Below are 17,863 nucleotides of genomic sequence, written 5' to 3' on the forward strand. Positions count from 1 at the left end.
AAAAAAAAAAAAAAAAATTTTTTTTTAATTAAAAAAATCCTAATCTCCACATTTTTTGCCAGGCGAGAACCGAAGTTTGGAGGTAGACGAGCAGGAGAGCGGTTTGCCCGGGCGCAGAGCATGAAGGCCGGGCGGGCGCGGGGAGCGGGCGCCCGCCGCCCGGCGCGGGGGTGAGCGAGAGAGAGAGCGGAGCGCGTGTGGCCGGCGCCGCTCGGCCGGGAGCTCCCGCGCTCGCGCCCCGCGCCCCGCGCCCGCCGCCGCCGCCGCCGCCCCTGTTGCGATGGCGCAGAAACCCCGTTGACAAGGCACTGCTTTTTCATGACGGTGAGTTTCCCTTTGAGTGTATTATAATTTTGTGATAAAAATTTCAAGGAGAAAAAAAAAAACACACAACCTCCTTCCTCTGCCTCTTTCCTTCGGGGAGGGGAAAAGCGAGGGAGGGGGGGCTGGAGATCTGTCTCCAGACAGAAAAGAAAGAGGAGCAAATTAAACACCGAGTTGCCAAAACCAGGATATTAGGTTTCAGCCCAGAGAGCTATTGGCTAAGGCTGTGTTTTTTTTTTGGGGGGGGGGGGTTTGTGGGTGGGTGATGGTGGTGGTGGGTGGATGTTTAATGGACACGGAGAAAAGGGGAATCGAGTGTTTATGCCTTTCCCAGCGCTGCCGGGGCCCCGGGAAGACCAAGTTCAGTGTCTCGGGCGGGGGCGCAGGCGGGCAGGGGGCGGCGAGGCCGGGCCGGGGGCGCCTCGGCGGGGTGGGGGCCCGGCGCCTTTCTTTTTCCTTTTTTTTTCTTTTCCGCGGATGCAAATTTCTGGAGCGGGGAGAGGGAGAGCCCGGGAAGGGGGTGGCGTGGCGGTTGGTGGTGGGGAGGGGAGGGGAGGGAAGCCTTTTAATGACTCATTGATTGAGCCGGTTTAAAATTAGTTGTGTGCGCGAGTGTGAGTGTGTTTTCCGCCCCCCGGAGCCGCCGGGAGCCGGGAAGGAGGGAGCAGGGCTCGGCGAGGGGAAGACGGCGCGGCGGGGCCGCGAGCAGGGGGCAGGGAGGGCCTGGAGTGACGGCGGGCGAGGAAGAAAAATAAGCTTTTCCAATCTCCTCCCCTCTGTTTTCCCCCCCTCGTTTCTTTTCTCTCTCGGAAGCTCTAGGGTGTGAATCACATTTTCTTTCTTCTCGGCAAAATGGACCCCACGTCTGGGGAGGGGGAGGGGAGAGGGTGGGGAGGGAGGCGGCGGAGACGGGGCTTATTTTTCATCCTGGCTTCCCCCTTCCCGCCGCATCTGCGGGCGGCCGCGGCGAGGAGAGCAGGTCCGGGCTGCGGCTGGGAGAGCTCGAAGCCGGCGAGTCGCCCCGGCCCCGCTCCCGCTCCGAGCCCGCGGCGGCGGCGCGCACCTGCCGCGGGACTGCCCCTTCCCAGCCGCCTCGCTGCCTTTTCGAAGCACCGCCGAGGATCCGCGGCCGCGTCCGGCCGAGCCCCCAGCCGCGCGGAGGACCGGCGGCCCAGCCGGGCGTCTCCTGCGAGGCCCGCGCTCTCTGCTGCGCCGGTCAGAAGAGATGTGCGGCTGGGACGGCGCATTTTTGGCCGAGTGCGCGCGGGCCTTATGCTGTTCGCGCCCCGCGAGTCGCCCCAAATGCGGGATATTGGGTGGGGGGGGGGGTGCGGTTGGAAGGCGCTAAGATGGCGCTGGGCCTGGCCTATCGCCAGGGCTGGTGGCGCAGTTGCTCGGCGGGCGCCATCTTTCTCGCGGCGCGGGCGGCGCCCTCCGAGGACATCTCGCTGACCAGGGCGCCGCGAGGCCCGGGGCTAGCGGGAGCCGAGAGCAGGGTGCTGAATTCTGGAGATGGGACCGGGGTCGCGCGTCCTTCTTTCCCACGCCCCCAGCCAAAAGACTAGGCCGCCGGCTCGGAGCGGGAAGGGCTGGGGCCAGCTTCTTCCTCCTTCCCACTTGTGATGGAGGAAGGGGACTGGGGGTCGAGCCTCGCGGCTGATGGGTTCCCTCCCCGACCCCGCACCCCCACTCCTCCCAGTCAAAATTGGAGGTGAGGCAGTCCTGCCATTTTCTCTCCTGCGATCTGAGAGTGGACGCCTTTGTCTTCTCTGGCCCGGCGTGGGGGCAGGGCATTGAGCCTTTTCCTTCATTCTTCTCCAATTATTGAAAGTAGAGTCCAACCAGGTTACAAAACTAAAAAAAAGAGTCCAGGACATTGTCTGCCTTCCGGTAGCATGGTTCTCTGTGGGTACCCTACGCTTCGTTTCTAGTTTTACTCTAAAACAACCCTGAGGAGACATTTACTAGTTGTCAGATTAGGGGAAGGTGATGGGTTCCAGTTTTTTGAAACTTTTTTTGTTGGCTTTCATATTACTTCAAATGGCAGTGAATTAAAACAGTTTCTTAGAACTCTGATCTGAAAAGTTAAATACGCTTTAAAACACTGTGAAACTCTTCTAAAAAGCAAAACTGCATTATTAAAAGCATCCATGTAAGTATCTGTTGGTAGTAAGTATCTATATTAGAGATGGGGGAGGGGTTTAACTTTTACATTGTTATTGAAAAGAGGAGGGGAAAGGTCTATAAAGCTCTGATCTCTCTAGAAGTCCACATACATGGAAAGTAAATAGTTAATTTCTAGTGTAGAAAAATAACAGTGGTGCCAGTAGGTGTGTCCTTGTGTTTATGAATATACATAGTGGATGTTTTAGACCATTTAATAAGACCTATCATATATTGAATACCTGCTGTATGCCAGGAACTGTGCCTGATCCTTTGTATAATTTCTATTATATCAGCCCTGAAATAGTGATTTTATGATCTGTCTACCGGAGAATGAACTAACGCTCATAGAAGTATAGTAACTGTTCGAGGTCTTGCAGTTTTAAGTAGTAAAGTTGCCATCGAATCACAAAAGCTATGTTCTTCCCCCTACACCTATGGTTTCCAAATCTGAGCATCAGAATTAACTTGGGAGATGTTTTTAAATAGAGATTTGTAACAGCACCTCTTCCATCATCATTTGCTAGGGCCAATTGGGTCCTTTAATAATGTGTCAGGCACTCCAACTTCTTGATGTTCAATATTGACATTCTGGCCCACCCTGCACCCGCTATATCCAAAGATCTAGTATTCCAAAGCTCTCCAGGTGATTCCAGTGTGACACAGATACTTGGACTGTCTTGTACTATGCTATGCACTGTTCTGCTGTTTTTTGAATTGGAACATGAGAATTGAGGTCCATGTAATTTTGAGTTTCAGCAGTTTTTTGCTCACATTAGTCTCATTTTTATTTTTCCCCTTCTAGCTGCCATTTATCAAATAATCGAAATTATTTCCTCAGAGAAAAAGGTTTAGGTGTCCTAATACTTGAAAATCTCAGTACTTTTTTTAAAGTATGTTGTCTCGTTCTATTGGGAAGTTATACAACATACAGGCTTCTAGGTCTAGCCAGGCCATCTAGTTTAGTCAAGACAGCTGTGTAACAAACATAGCCTTGAGGCCCGGCACGGTGGCTCATGCCTGTAATCCCAGCCCTTTTGAGGCCGAGGCGAGCGGATTAACTGAAGTCAGGAGTTAGAGACCAGCCTGTCCAACGTGGTGAAACTCTGTTGCTAAATATACAAAAAAGCTAGCCGAGTGTGGTGGCAGGTGCCTGTAATCCCAGCTACTTGGGAAGCTGAGGCAAGAGAATCACTTGAACTGGGGAGGCGGAGGTTGCAGTGGCCCGAGACCGCGCCGTTGCACTCCAGTCTGGGAAACGAACGAAACTCCCATCTAAAAAAAAAAAAAAAAAAAAAAAGAATTGAATCCAGGATTGATCCAGAAATTGAGAATAGGGTAGAAAAGACCCTGATATAAAGACCTGAAGATAAATCCTTAAAAGATTGTTTCCTGAATTTTGAACTGTGGACATATCTTCTGGGTTTTGGGAAGTAGGATGGTCGAGTTATGTGGAACCTAATAGCAGAATATGGATAAAAACACAGGTCAGGGCCAGGCACAGTGGCTCACACCTGTAATCCCAGCACTTTGGGAGGCCGAGGTGGGCGGATCACGAGGTCAGGAGTTCGCGACCAGCCTGACCAACGTGGTGGAACCCCGTCTGTACTAAAAATACAAAAATTAGCCGGGCTTGGTGGCACGTGCCTGTAATCTCAGCTACTCAGGAGGCTGAGACAGGAGAATGATTTGAACCTGGGAGACGGAGGTTGCAGTGAGCTGAGATCGTGCCACTGCACTCCAGCCTGGCGACAAAAAACACAGGTCAGGAAGAAGCATCTAGAGCAGGTGATGAATAGATGACCTTACTAAAATGAGAAAGAACCAAATCAGTGATGAAATCATTAATTTCTCTCGATTAAGGATCATGTATTTTATTTTGTGCTCTCTTGTTGATTCTTCTCAAATCGTTGTGTTTAGTAATTGCTAGGGAGAGTAGTTTAAAACTTAGATTTGTTATGCAGATGTCAGAATTGTACCATCTTTGCGTATGTCCACATTGGAAAATTTTTGTAAGGAGCATCTGTTGGATACCTCTGTGCAGTCTGTGTCCAGTCTAGACCACTAGGTGGGTGGAGTGACTTCCAGTTTTTGAAGGGAAATCACTTCTGGTTTTTCTCCCCTTGTTTTTTATGGTAAATGCCAAAGTAATTATAATCTTTGACTAGACTAAAATCCAGTAAAGCTTGAAATGAGGGGGAAATCTCAAATAAACCTGCTTAGAGGGAAATAGTACTTTCTTTAACCTTTATTGGAATTTTAAGACCAGCAAGATCTCTGCACTCATGAAATTTACAGTATAGTGGGGAAGGACAGAAAATAGTTAAAAAGTCAAGATAATGACAGATTAAGAAAAAATATAAGTGGCTGGTGGATCTAAAAGAGTATGTTGGGAATGACCATTTTGGTTAGTAAGGGCCAAGGAAAGTCTTTTTGTAGAGGTGATATTTGAGCTGAGACTTGAAACATGAACTTGTGCTAGCCATGTGAAAAGCTGGGGACATATTCCAGACGTGGGAACAAGTTCAAAGACCAGGAAGGCTGGGTGTTAGACTGGAGAGAAGGCTCCTCTGAGCAAGGGGAGAAATTAAGAATAGGGTAGGAATGAGATGGAGTTGGAGAGATCCTATAGGTCGTCTTGCATTATGCCATAGGGGGATTTTTGGATTTATTTCTAATGGCAATGAGAGGGGTTTTAATTTGGGCAGTGATAATGTTTTTAAAAATAACTGGCTATTTAGAGGAAGAGAGGAAACGGAAGTTAGGAGGCTATTGTAGTAGTCAGCTCAAGATCGATAGTATCTCAGGCAAGTAAAGTGGCAATGAGATACAGCAGAGTAGACAGCAACTTTTACATGTGTATTTTGGAGATGGAATCAGAAGGATTTGCTTACTGGGTGGCTGTGGAGGGAGAGGGAGGAATCAAGGGTGCCTTCAGGTTGCAGACTCCAGCCTTGGGCTGCTGATGGTACCATTTGCTGGTTGGAGAAGACTGGAGGAGGAACAGGTGGGGAGGGGTGGGTGCAAGAGTTCTGTGTGGAACCTGTTGTATGTTTTAAATACTTGGGAGACATCCAAGTGGAGAGTTAAGTAGGCAATGCATATTTAAGTCGAGCTGAGGGAAGTGATCTAGACTGGACATAATTTTGGGAGTCACTAGTATACAGATGGCATGTCATGGAACTGATTGAGATTGTTTGTGGCCTTAAGATCAAGCCCTAGGAGACTGATTTGAGTAATAAAACTCTGGTCTCCCACACATCCAGCTCTGTGTGGGGGGAAAAAAAAAAAAACCTAAAACACTAACAACGACTAAAGCTTGGGCAAAGGAGACTGAAAAGGTTCAGCCATTAAAGTGGAAGAGTATTTTATTATTTTCAAGAAAGAGGGAATGGTCACTTCTGTCAAATGCTGCTGAGAAGTTACACAATGAGAATAGAGAAATGTCTACTTGGATTTGACAACATGATGGTGACTGTTTTGACAAGTGGTCCAAGCCACATTGGAATGCTTTGAGGAGAGAATAGGAAGTGAGGTGAATATCAACAGCTCGTTAGGGAAATTTTGCTGCTGTAAAGTGGAGAGAAACAGCTTAGTGGCTTCAGAGGGAGATGGGGTCAAAGAAGAGGGCTTTTTTTTTTTTTTTTTAATTTTTTTTTTAGACAAGATGTCACTCAGTCATCCAGGTTGGAGTGCAGTGGTGCAAATTGTGGCTTACCACAGCCTCGACCTACTGGGCTCAGATGATCCTCCTACCTCAGCCTCTCCTGAGTAGCTGGGACCACAGGTGTGCACCACCATAACCCAACGAATTAAAAAAAAATTTTTTTTTGTAGAGACGGTCTCCCTATGTAAAGAAGAGGGCTTTTCTTTTAAACAGCAGGAACTAGGTAGGCTAATGAGAATATTTAATAGAGAAGGTGAGACTAATCCAGAAGAGAGACCGAGACTATCAAGGGAGCAGCATTCTTTTTTTTTTTTGGAGACAGTTTTGCTCTTGTTGTCCAGGCTGGAGTGCAGTGGCGCAATCTTGGCTCACTGCAACCTCCACCTCTTGGGTTCAAGCAATTCTGCCTCAGCCTCCCAAGTAGCTAGAATTACAGGTATGCATCACCACACCCAGCTAATTTTGTATTTTTAGTAGAGACGGTTCCACCATGTTGGCCAGGCTGGTCTCGAACTCCTGACCTCAGGTGATCCACATGCCTAGGCCTCCCAAAATGCTGGGATTATAAGTGTGAGCCACCATGCCCGGCTGGGAGCAGCATTCTTAAGGAATTCAAGACACGGGAAGAACACTTGCCTTTGGTGGGAGCAAGACAACGCAGTGTGGCAGAAGACAGAGAATGGGGGCACAAGTGCAAGGCGAATTGGAGGTAGAATATAGGACTTTCTGACGGCTTCTGTTTTCTCAGTGAAGTCTGAGGCAAGGCCAGCGACTTAAACGAAGAAGGGGTAGTGGATGATTTCAAGAGTGATGGACACTTCACCTTGAGCAACAGGACAAGGAACTGAGTAACTGGAAAACAAGGTAGTTTCAATGCTGGGCATTGTTGAATCCCTCGCCATGGCTTGGGGCCATGAATTTAAGGTGAAACTAGTCAGCTGAGTTAGTTGTGTGATTTTTTCTCCTAGCAACATTCAGCTGTTATGAGGGCAGCAAAGAGCAGGCGGGTGATCAGTTCACCCAAAATTCGTGTTTTGCCCTGCAGGTTTGACAGAGGACAAGCAGTGCCAGAGGCTTGGGAGTAGTTGCAGGGGGCTGATTTTGATGATGAACCTTGAAATGTTAGCTGAGTAGAAAAGCAAGAGAAGAATCGGAGTGAGAGCCATGAAAATCATTACTGGCTTAAAGTGAGTTAATGGGTACAGAGTTTCAGTTTGGGAAGATGAAAAATTTCTAAAGCTGGATAGGGCTCTTGGTTTCACTACAATGTGAATGTATGTAATGCCACTCAACCGAACACTTAGTTAAAATTCAGTAACTCCATAGAGAAATAAAGGGTTTTCCCAATCCTGGAAAAAAATGGTTAAAATTGTAAATCTTACATATATTTTACCATAGTAAAAAATGAATGAGGCTGGGCCCATGGCTCACACCTACAATCCGAGCACTTTGGGAGGCTGAGGCAGGCAAATCATTTGAGGCCAGGAGTTCGAAACCAGCCTGGCCAACATGGCAAAACTCATCTCTACTAAAAATACAAAGAAAATAGCCAGGCATGGTGGCACACACCTGCAATCCCAGCTATTCAGGAGGCTGAGGCATGAGAATCGCTTGAACCTGGAAGGCAGACGATGCAGTGAGCTGAGATCTCCCCACTGCACTCCAGCCTGGGTGACAGAGCTAGACTGTCTCAAAAAAAAAAAAAAAAAAAAAAAGAATGAACACTTAAATATTTGTGGCAGATAGAGGTGTTATTTGCATGTGGAAGAAAATTGCTTTAGAAATGAAATTTCAGATTACTGAAACTAAAGAGAAAGTATCTCTTATGGTACCAAACTTGAGGGTGCATAAGTCACCTATAGACATAGAGATTCTAGAATAGGACCTGGGAATATTACATTATTTGCTCCCATGTTTACTGTTTTGTTCTAAGCCTTTAGTACAGCATTCAAAACAAGTTGAGCACTCAGTAAACATTTGCTGACTCAGTACTTGCAGAACCTAGGTAGAGTAGAATGATGGGAATCAAAAGGAAAACAGTATTCTGTAGAGATCAGCAGTACCTTACACTAGTAGAGGGATCTGTGAGAAAAAGAATCAAGACCATTGAATGTGTGGCGGCTTATAGCATTTGACATTCTGATCTGTGCAAGTGATGAGAAAAAAAATCTGATTACAGAACAGGGAAGGAGAGAAATAAGCATTGAGTTTCGCTTTTTGTTTGTTTTTGAGACAGGGTCTCACTCTGTTACCCAGGCTGGAGTGCAGTGGTACAATCGTAGCTCACTGCAGCCTGGACCTCCTGGGCTCAAGGGATCCCCCAACCTCAGCCTCCCAAGTAGCTGGGACTATAGGAACACAACACCATGCCCAGATAATTTATTTTATTTATTTATTTATTTATTTTGTAGAGACAGGGGTTTCTCTCTGTCACCCAGGCTGGCCTCAAACTCCTGGGATCAAGCAATCTTCCCACCTTGCCCTCCCAAAGTGCTGGGATTACAGGCGTGAGCCACTGCATCCTGCCAAGAAAATCATTTTTTATTTAAATAATGTCAAATGGAAGCATGTAGCACACCCCCCCCCACCTTTTCCCCTTTCTTTCCTCTTTGAATCTGCTGTCATTCCCTTTTTCTTGAGTTTTCTTTGCTCCCCAAATAGGCTAAACAATAACTGTAAAGTGAAATTAGAGAAAATAAGAATGGAGTAGATGATGGAATTCAAAATAGCTGTCTACATTCTTCACTGAGAAAGATAGCTTTGAGTTTAAGATGAGAGGAGCAAATCTGGGGAAAAATGGGTGAAACAGCATGATTTAAGTAGCATACCAGATCCGTTTCTGCATGGCATGGCTCTTGCTTGATGAATAATGTTCTGTATAGTAGAAGAGGAAAATACAGTGAGTGAAGGAGCTGGCAGAAGGTGGGCTGGGGGAGTTAGGGAAGAGTGAAATGAGTATGGAGAGGTGAGAGAGCTGACTGCAAAGGCATGTGGGGTGTGGACTTTAAAAGGAAAGCCCTAAGGTGGAAATCACTAACATGGTGCCTGGCTACAAGCAGAGGTCTGCCCTTTTGTAGTGCAGTTGAGGAGAGCTCAGGGGCTATCAGAATGCTGTGTGGGAAGGTGGAAGAAAGAGGACCTGGGAGCAGCAGCTTTGTGCTGGTTTGTTGTTGTTTTCTCTTCCCTACCTCGTATGTACTCCCACTCAGGAAAAGATCCTGAGACCTCTCTGTACCAGATCTTCTTATACCCAGGTTCTCCTTAATCCCAATCAACTTTAATCTATAAAGTTATGGTTTGTTTACTTATAAATTTATTTTTAATAAAGTTGTGAAACTGAACATGTTCTGTTTTTGTGGGTTCTTTGGCTCTCTATCTTGCAAACACATTAAACACTTAACATTACTTAAAATTAAAGCCCTGAGTCTGAGAATGTGAGAGAATAAGATATGAAAGATACTGCCTTTCTAGAAATGGTTTATTTCAGTTGAACCCAAATCCAGGACACTTTGTTTCATTAGGAGTTGAACTTTGTATCCTGGCCTGAAATGGAAACATTTTCACAAGGAAGAAAATGAGGGGGAAAAGAAATAATATTTGTTAAACCTTCACCTTGTTTGAGACCCTGACGTGTTCTGATGGGTTTTTTTGTTTTTGTTTTTTGAGATGAGAACTCACTATGTTGCACAGGCGTGTCTCAAACTCCTGGGCTCAAGTGGTCTTCTCACCTCGGCCTCCCAAAGTGCTAGGACTACAGGTGTGAGCCACTGCACCTGGCCTCTGATGGGTTTTTAATAAATACATTCATGTGTCATTTAATGACAGGGATAGGTTTTGATGAATGCATCGTTAGGTGATTTCATCGTGTACAAACACCATAGAGTGCTCTTATGCAAACCAATATGGTATAACCTACCACACACCTAGGCTATATGATACAGCCTATTCTTCCTCTATTGTAAACCTGTACAGCATGTTACTGCACCTGGATACTGTAAGTAACTGCATTTGTGTATCTCAACATATCTTAACATAGGGTACAGTAAAAATACGATACAAAAGAAAACGATGGTGCACCTGTATAGGGCAGCTACCACGAATGAAGCTTGGGGGACTGGAAGTTGGTCTGGGTGAGCCAGTGAGTGGTGAAAGAATGTGAAGGCCTAGGACATGACACTACTGTGAACTTCATAAACACCATACACTTAGGCTACATTAAGCTTATACAATATTTTTCCTTTCTCAATAATAAGCTTAGCTTACTGTAACTTTTTTTCTTATGAACATTTTTGGTTTTTATCCGAGACAGTATCTTGGTCACCCAGGGTTGGAGTCCAGTGACGTGATCATAGCTGCAGCCTCCATCTCACAGGTTCAAGCAGCCCTCTCACCTCAGCCTCTATTGAGTAGCTGGGATTACATGCATGCACCACCATGCCCGGCTAATTTTTTTGTTTTTTTTTAATGTAGAGTTGAGTTCTCGCTATGTTGCCCAAGCTAGTCTCAAACTCCTGGCCTCAAGCAGTCCTCCTGCCTCAGCCTCCCACAGTGTTGGGATTACAGGTGTAAGCCACTCCGCTTGGCCTAGATTTCATTTAACCCTGAGACTTTTTAGAAGTGCAAATAAGTATATTTAGAAATTGATGCTGGGTGCGGTGGCTCATGCTTGTAATCCCGGCACTTTAGGAGGCCGAAGTGGGTGAATCACTTGAGGTCAGGAGTTTGAGACCAGCCTGGCCAACATGAAGAAACCCCGTCTCTACTAAAACTACAAAAATTAGCCAGGTGTGGTGGCAGGTGCCTGTAATCCCAGCTATTCTGGAGGCCGAGGCACAAGAATTGCTTGAATCTGGGAGGCGGAGGTTGCAGTGAGCCAAAATCGCACCACTGCACTCCAGACTGGGCGACGAGAGCGAAACTCTGTCGTCACAAAAAAAAAAGAAAAAGAAATTGGCTGGTTGGTTTATTTTATTCATTTTTTGAGATGGAATCTCACTCTCTTGCCCAGGCTGGAGTGCAGTGGCACAATTTCAGCTCACCGCAAACTCCACCTCCCGGGTTTAAGCGATTCTTATGCCTCAGCCTCCCCAGTAGCTAGGAATTACAAGTGCATGCCACCATGCCCAGCTAATTTTTTTTTTTTTTTTTTTGAGATAGAGTCTCACTCTGTTGCCCAGACTGGAGTGCAATGGCGTGATCTCAGCTCACTGCAAGCTCCGCCTCCCAGGTTCATGCCATTCTCCTGCCTCAGCCTCCTGAGTAGCTGGGACTACAGGCGCCCGCCACCACGCCCGGTTAATTTTTTTTTTTTTTGTATTTTTAGTAGAGACGGGGTTTCACTGTATTAGCCAGGATGGTCTCAATCTCCTGACCTCATGATCCGCCCGCCTTGGCCTCCCAAAGTGCTGGAGTTACAAGTGTGAGCCACCGTGCCTGGCCGCTAATTTTTGTATTTTTAGTAGAGATGGGGTTTCACCAGTTGGCTAGTCTGGTCTCCAACTCCTAACCTCAAGTGATCCACCAGGCTTGGCCTCCCAAAGTGCTGGGATTACAGGCGTAAGCCGCCGCGCCTGACAAGGTTGGTTTATTCTTATTTTCCATTTGTATTGTGATTCTCCAAATCTGTGAGTTTTAGGAAGGAGAAAGCTGTGAAAGTCAACCCCTTTTCTCTAGGTGTAATCACACAACACGAAGGTTTACAGCTGGGATGTGTTTGGACCTACTTCTATGCATAGGCCTCAAGATGACTTTTTTTTTTTTTTTTTTTTTTTTTTTTGAGACAGGGTCTTGCCCTGTTGCCCGGACTGGAGTACAGTGGTGCCATTTCAGCTCACTGAAGTTTCGCTAGTAGCTGGGACTACAGGTGCACACCACCACGCCTGGCTAACTTTTGTATTTTTGTAGAGACAGGGTTTCCCCATGTTGTCCAGGCTTGTCTCGAACTCCTGGACAAGATGACATTTTTATTTTTAAATTTTAAAACTATGTTACTTGTTTATCTTTATAAATCAGATTAAAAGAAAAAATTTGAGACAGGGGCTCGCTGTGTTGCCCAAGCTGGTCTTGAACTCCTGAGCTACAGTGATCTTCCTGCCTCAGCCTCCCAAATAGCATGGATTACAGGCATGAGCCACCACTCCTAGCTGCCATAAATCTGACTTTATATGTCATATGATGTACCTATAATTTTTTTTTTACAGCATGTATGATAGAGATAAAGCAATCTGACAGTTAATTTCAAAAGAGAATAATACAAAGAAAAATGACATTTGGGTAACCATGTTGTTTAAAAAAAAGGCTCAAGTGCTTTAACTTAGAAATGCAGAACATATTCTGTTACATAAAATACTTAATGCCAGACAAAATTCACTTACTCTGTGTATGCGTGCGTGTGTGTGTGTGTGTGTGTGTGTGTGTGTTTGGCTGTGTACCCATGACCTTGAACTCTTGGAGTCAAGTAATCCTCCTGCTTCCCCTGCCAAGTAGTTGAGACTACAGGTGTACTCCACCATGCCTGGCTCTATTTTATATATTTTATGAGTACTAATATATTATTCTATGTTCTTTTTTCATTTGTATTGTCAAGTTTTAAGGTTAAGCTAGACATATCAATTAAGAACTTACTATAAGTGGCCGGGCACGGTGGCTCACGCTTGTACTCCCAGCAGTTTGGGAGGCCGAGGTGGGCGGATCACATGAGGCCAGGAGTTCGAGACCAGCCTGGCCAACATGGTGAAACCCCCTCTCTACTAAAAATACAAAAAAAAAAAAAAAAAAAAAAAAAATAGCCGGGCGTGGTGGCGGGCACCTGTAATCGCAGCTACTCGGGAGGCTGAGGCAGGAGGATTGCTTGAACCTGAGAGGCGGAGGTTGCAGTGAGCCAAGATCATGCCATTGCAATCCAGCCTGGGCAACATAGCAAACTCCATCTCAAAAAAAAAAAGAAACTTACCGGGCCGGGCGCGGTGGCTCACGCTTGCAATCCCAGCACTTTGGGAGGCCGAGGCGGGCGGATCACGAGGTCAGGAGATCGAGACCACGGTGAAACCCCGTCTCTACTAAAAATACAAAAAATTAGCCGGGCGTGGTGGCGGGCGCCTGTAGTCCCAGCTACTCGGAGAGGCTGAGGCAGGAGAATGGCGTGAACCCGGGAGGCGGAGCTTGCAGTGAGCCGAGATTGCGCCACTGCACTCCAACCTGGGCGACAGAGCGAGACTCCGTCTTAAAAAAAAAAAAAAAAAAAAAAAAAGAAACTTACCATAAGTCATGCAAGAGTCTATTTACTGATCTCCCCACCAATACTCACAAAGAGAAATACGCATGAACTACAGTCAAGTTAACTGAAAAGATCTACCTCTATTGTTAGAAAGTTGTCTAACTTGTCTTCCAAAACTTTCTGCTATTAGATTTAAAAACGTGACAAAAGGCCGGGTGCAGTGGCTCACACCTGTAATCCCAGCACTTTGGGAGGCCGAGACTGGTGGATCACCTAGGTCAGGAGTTCAAGACCAGCCTGGCCAACATGGCGAGACCCCGTCTCTACTAAAAATATAAAAATTAACCGGGCATGGTGGTGCACACCTGCAGTCCCAGCTACTCAGGAGGCTGAGGCACAAGAATTGCTTGAACCTGGGAGGTGGAGGTTGCAGTGTGCCGAGATCATGCCACTGCACTCCAGCCTGGGCAACAGAGAGCAAGACTCTGTCTCAAATAAATAAATAAATATCTATAAATAAAATGTGACATAAAACCTATTTCATATTGTTTCATTTCTGTCATATATTACCTAAATTCCCAAGATATAATTATTATTTAATAGATGTTCTATGTTTCAAATTACCTTACTATCAAAAATTACCTTGAGCTTGACTCTCAAGCATATCTTTAGGACATAAGAGGCTGTGAAAGTCACAGAATAAATATTTTCAGAGCATGATGTGGATTTTGTATAATGTATATGCACCTTTAAAATATGTTCCATTCTTTTAAGATTAACTTTTAAAATTAAATATTCTAATTTCTTACATCATATTGCTTTCTAGAATGTTTCTTTTCTAAGTGGAATGTCTTGTTTTGAAAATTATTACCATAACTATCTACTCTGAAATAAAAAGGCACTGCAGTGATATTTCATCATCAAATATTTATTAAATGCTAAATTTGTGCAAAGCATTTGGAGGGCACAGGAACACATAATCTAGGCAGGTGGATCATATGTACACACAGAAAACTACATAACAGTGTATGGTAAGTGCCAAATGATTAGTACAAGTGAGAGCAAAGGAGAGAGAACCTTTGACTGAGGTGGTGTGAGAGCGTCTATTCATTTATCCATTCAGCAAATATTATTGAGCACATAACATGTGCCAGGTGCCATTCTAGGCTCCCAGGATGCTGCAGTGAGCAAAAGACCAAAGCCCTGTTCTCTTGGGAAAGACAGACAGTAAACCTAAGTAGACTTTGTAGTATGTTATGGGGTAAACATATAGAAAGATAGGAAGATGGGGAGTGCTGGGGTGTGGGAAGATTGTCTGATAGGTCATAATTGTCTTTGAGCAGAGTCTTGAATAAGCCTTAAGCCTGAGGGTATCTGGAGGAAGGGCATTCCAGGCAGACAGCAGCCAGAGCAAAGGGCCTAAGACATGAGCATGCATTTTGAGTTCTGGGCGTGGCAAGGTAGCAAGGACTCGAATCAAAAGGGATCAGAGAGGTTGGGGAGCAGAGCAGTTGTATAGAACATTATGGGTGTTATAGTCGCGCACATAAAAGAATTTTGGTTTTTACACGGAAGAAAATGAAGGTTCACTGGAGAGTTTTGATTTCTGTTTTAAAAGGGTCACTTCTGGAATTTCGGTTGAGAATAGTTTCTAGACTATAAAAGAGCAAAAGCAGAGACAGCCAGTGGGAGATGATGATGGCTTGGACCAGAGAGATGGTAGTGGAGGTGGTACATAGTTGGATTCTGGGATGTGTTTTGAAGGTATAGCCAGTGGGATTTCCTGACAGATGCGATGTGGATATAAGAGAATGAGCTGTCGGCCGGGTGTGGTGCTCACACCTGTAATACCAGCACTTTGGGAGGCCAAGGCGGGTGGATCACCTGAGGTCGGGAGTTTGAGACCAGCCTGACCAACATGGAGAAACCCCATCTCTACTAAAAGTACAAAATTAGCCAGGTGTGGTGGCGCATGCCTGTAATCCCAGCTACTTGGGAGGCTGAGGCAGGAGAATCGCTTGAACCCGGGAGGCAGAGATTGCAGTGAGCTGAGATCATGCCATTGCACTCCAGCCTGGGCAATAAGAGCGAAATTCCGTCTCAAAAAAAAAAAGAATGAGCTGTCAAGGGTTACATGTAGGAAATGGAATTTGAACTGGAGCCTAAAGGTCAAGGAAGATTTTATTGGCCAGGAAAAGATACATAAGCAGAGGAACTTAGGTGGAAAAGAACCAAGTTAGGTTGGGATTTTATAAGAGAGGCAGACAATAAGGAGACTTCTTTGGATGAAGTGAGAAGTTTAAAAAAAAAAAGAAAAGGGAAGGCTGGGAAGGGACCTTGTGATCAGTTTGTGAAATGCAGTAAATGTAAGGCCAAAGTATTTGAATTTTCTCTTATAGGTTAAAAAATCCTAAGGGTTTTCAAGTAAGGAGTGATTTGACTTAAAAAGGAAAAAAAAAAAAAGTTACAGTTAATAACAGCTTTGGAACCAGACCGATCTGAGTTCTAGCATCTTGCTGTAGGTACTGCCTTGAGTGAGTAACTTCCCTGAGGGAGTGTGCCTCAGTTTCTTCCTCTGGATAGAGGACTTACCTTTCAGAGGGAGTTTCAAAGGATTAAGTGAGATCATGCATATAAAGCATTAACATAATGCCAGCCCATTTGGGTCTCAGCTATCACTGTTTTTTTTATTATTAAATTGTTACAGGCCTGGTGCGGTGACTCATACCTGTAATCCCAGCACTTTGGGATGCCAAAGCAGGTGGCTCACCTGAGGTCAAGAGTTTGAGACCAGCCTGGCCAACATGGTGAAACCCCATCTCTACAAAAATTGCAAAAATTAGCCGGGCATGGTGGCACACGCCTGTAATCCCAGCTGCTCTGGAGGCTGAGGCAGGAGAATCACTTGAGCCTGGGAGGCAGAGGTTTCAGTGAGCCACTATTACATCACTGCACTCCAGCCTAGGTGACAAAGTGAGACAGTGTCTCAGAAATAAATAAATAAAATGGTGGACCCAGATATGGAAAAGAATGATATCATGCCCTTTGCAGAAACATGGATGGAGGCAGAGGTCATTATCCTAAGTGAACTAACTCAGAAACAGAAAATGAAATACCACATGTTCTCACTTATAAATAGGAGCTAAACAATGGTACGCATGGACATAAAGATGGAAATAATAGACACTAGAGACTTCAAAAGGGGGGAGGGAGGGAGGGAAATGAGGGTTGAAAATTACCTATTGGATACAGTGTTCACTATTTGGGTAATGAGTACACTAAAAGCCCAATCCCCACCAGTATGCAATATACCCATGTAACAAATATGCACATGTACTCTCTGAATCTAAAATTAAAATAAATCTAAAAAAGAGTCACATAAACCAGAAAAAGAAAAAAATGTTTTTTTTAATTAGAAAAAAAAAAGGTGGGCTGAGCATGATGGCTCACACCTGTAATCCCAGTACTTTGGTAGCCCAAGGCAGGCAGATCACTTGAGGCAAGGAGTTCGAGACCAGCCTGGCCAACGTGGTGAAACCCCGTCTCTACTAAAAGTACAAAATTAGCCGGGCGTGGTGGCAGGCACCTGTAGTCCCAGCTACTCAGGAGGCTGAGATAGGAGAGTCGCTCAAACCCAGGATGGGGAGGTTGTAGTGAGTTGAGATCAAGTCACTGCATTCCAGCCTAGGCACTGTCTCTAAATAAATAAATAAAATCAGAAAAAAAAAATTGTGTAGTGTTTGCATATAACCTACACAGTTTCTCCCATATACTTTAAATCATCTCTAGATTTGTTTTAATTTTTATTTTTTATTACTGCTCCTTGCGGAGCATGGCTACCCCATAGGCAGCATGCCCAGAGTAGCCAGTGATTTCTAGAATACTTACAATATCTAATACAATGTAAATGCTATATAATATTGTTAGACTATATTGTTTTTAAATTTGTATTATTTTTTATTGTTATATTGTCATTTTTTGTTTTATTTTTCCTAAATATTTTCAATCTGTGGTCGTTTAAATCTGGGGGTGCAGAACCCATGAATATGGAGGGCTGACTGTATTAACAGTGCCTGGAAATTTTTTACCCAGTAGAAATATATATTAGAGACAAGGTCTCACTATATTGCCCAGGCTGGACTTGAACTCCTGAGCTCAAATGAACCTCCTGCCTTGGCCTCCCAAAGCACTGGGATTACAGGCAGGAGCCACCATACCTGGCTGAAATATTTTTATATCACATTATATTCGCAGATATCTTGAAATATTACTGTCTTCCAAATGAGGGTAGTTATTAGATTCACCACTAAATCTTTTTTTTTTTTTTTTTTCTGAGGTGGAGTCTTGCTGTGTCACCCAGGTTGGAGTGCAGTGGCGCGATCTCAGCTCACTGCAACTTCCGCCTCCCGGATTCAAGGGAGTCTCCTGCCTCAGCCTCCTGGCTGGGACTACAGGCACGTGCCACCATGCCCGGCTAGTTTTTTGGGGTTTTT

At 45.1% G+C, this 17,863-nt stretch overlaps 1 protein-coding gene and 1 pseudogene across 4 annotated transcripts in view; both read left to right on the plus strand.

Moving 5' to 3' along the window:
* The window catches only part of BICRAL (BICRA like chromatin remodeling complex associated protein), a 124,756-nt gene that overhangs the window by 41,929 nt on the left and 64,964 nt on the right, over nt 1–17,863 (plus strand). For all 4 annotated transcript variants that reach the window (XM_058432030.1, XM_058432029.1, XM_058432028.1 and 1 more), the window contains one exon: nt 63–324. The gene's annotated coding sequence lies outside the window, so the exon portion shown is untranslated. The remainder of the gene's footprint in view (nt 1–62; nt 325–17,863) is intronic.
* On the plus strand, nt 1,034–11,264 carry LOC131382068 (uncharacterized; annotated as a pseudogene).

Source organism: Hylobates moloch, unplaced genomic scaffold (assembly GCF_009828535.3).
Source record: "Hylobates moloch isolate HMO894 unplaced genomic scaffold, HMol_V3 SCAFFOLD_20, whole genome shotgun sequence".
Lineage (NCBI taxonomy): Eukaryota > Metazoa > Chordata > Mammalia > Primates > Hylobatidae > Hylobates > Hylobates moloch.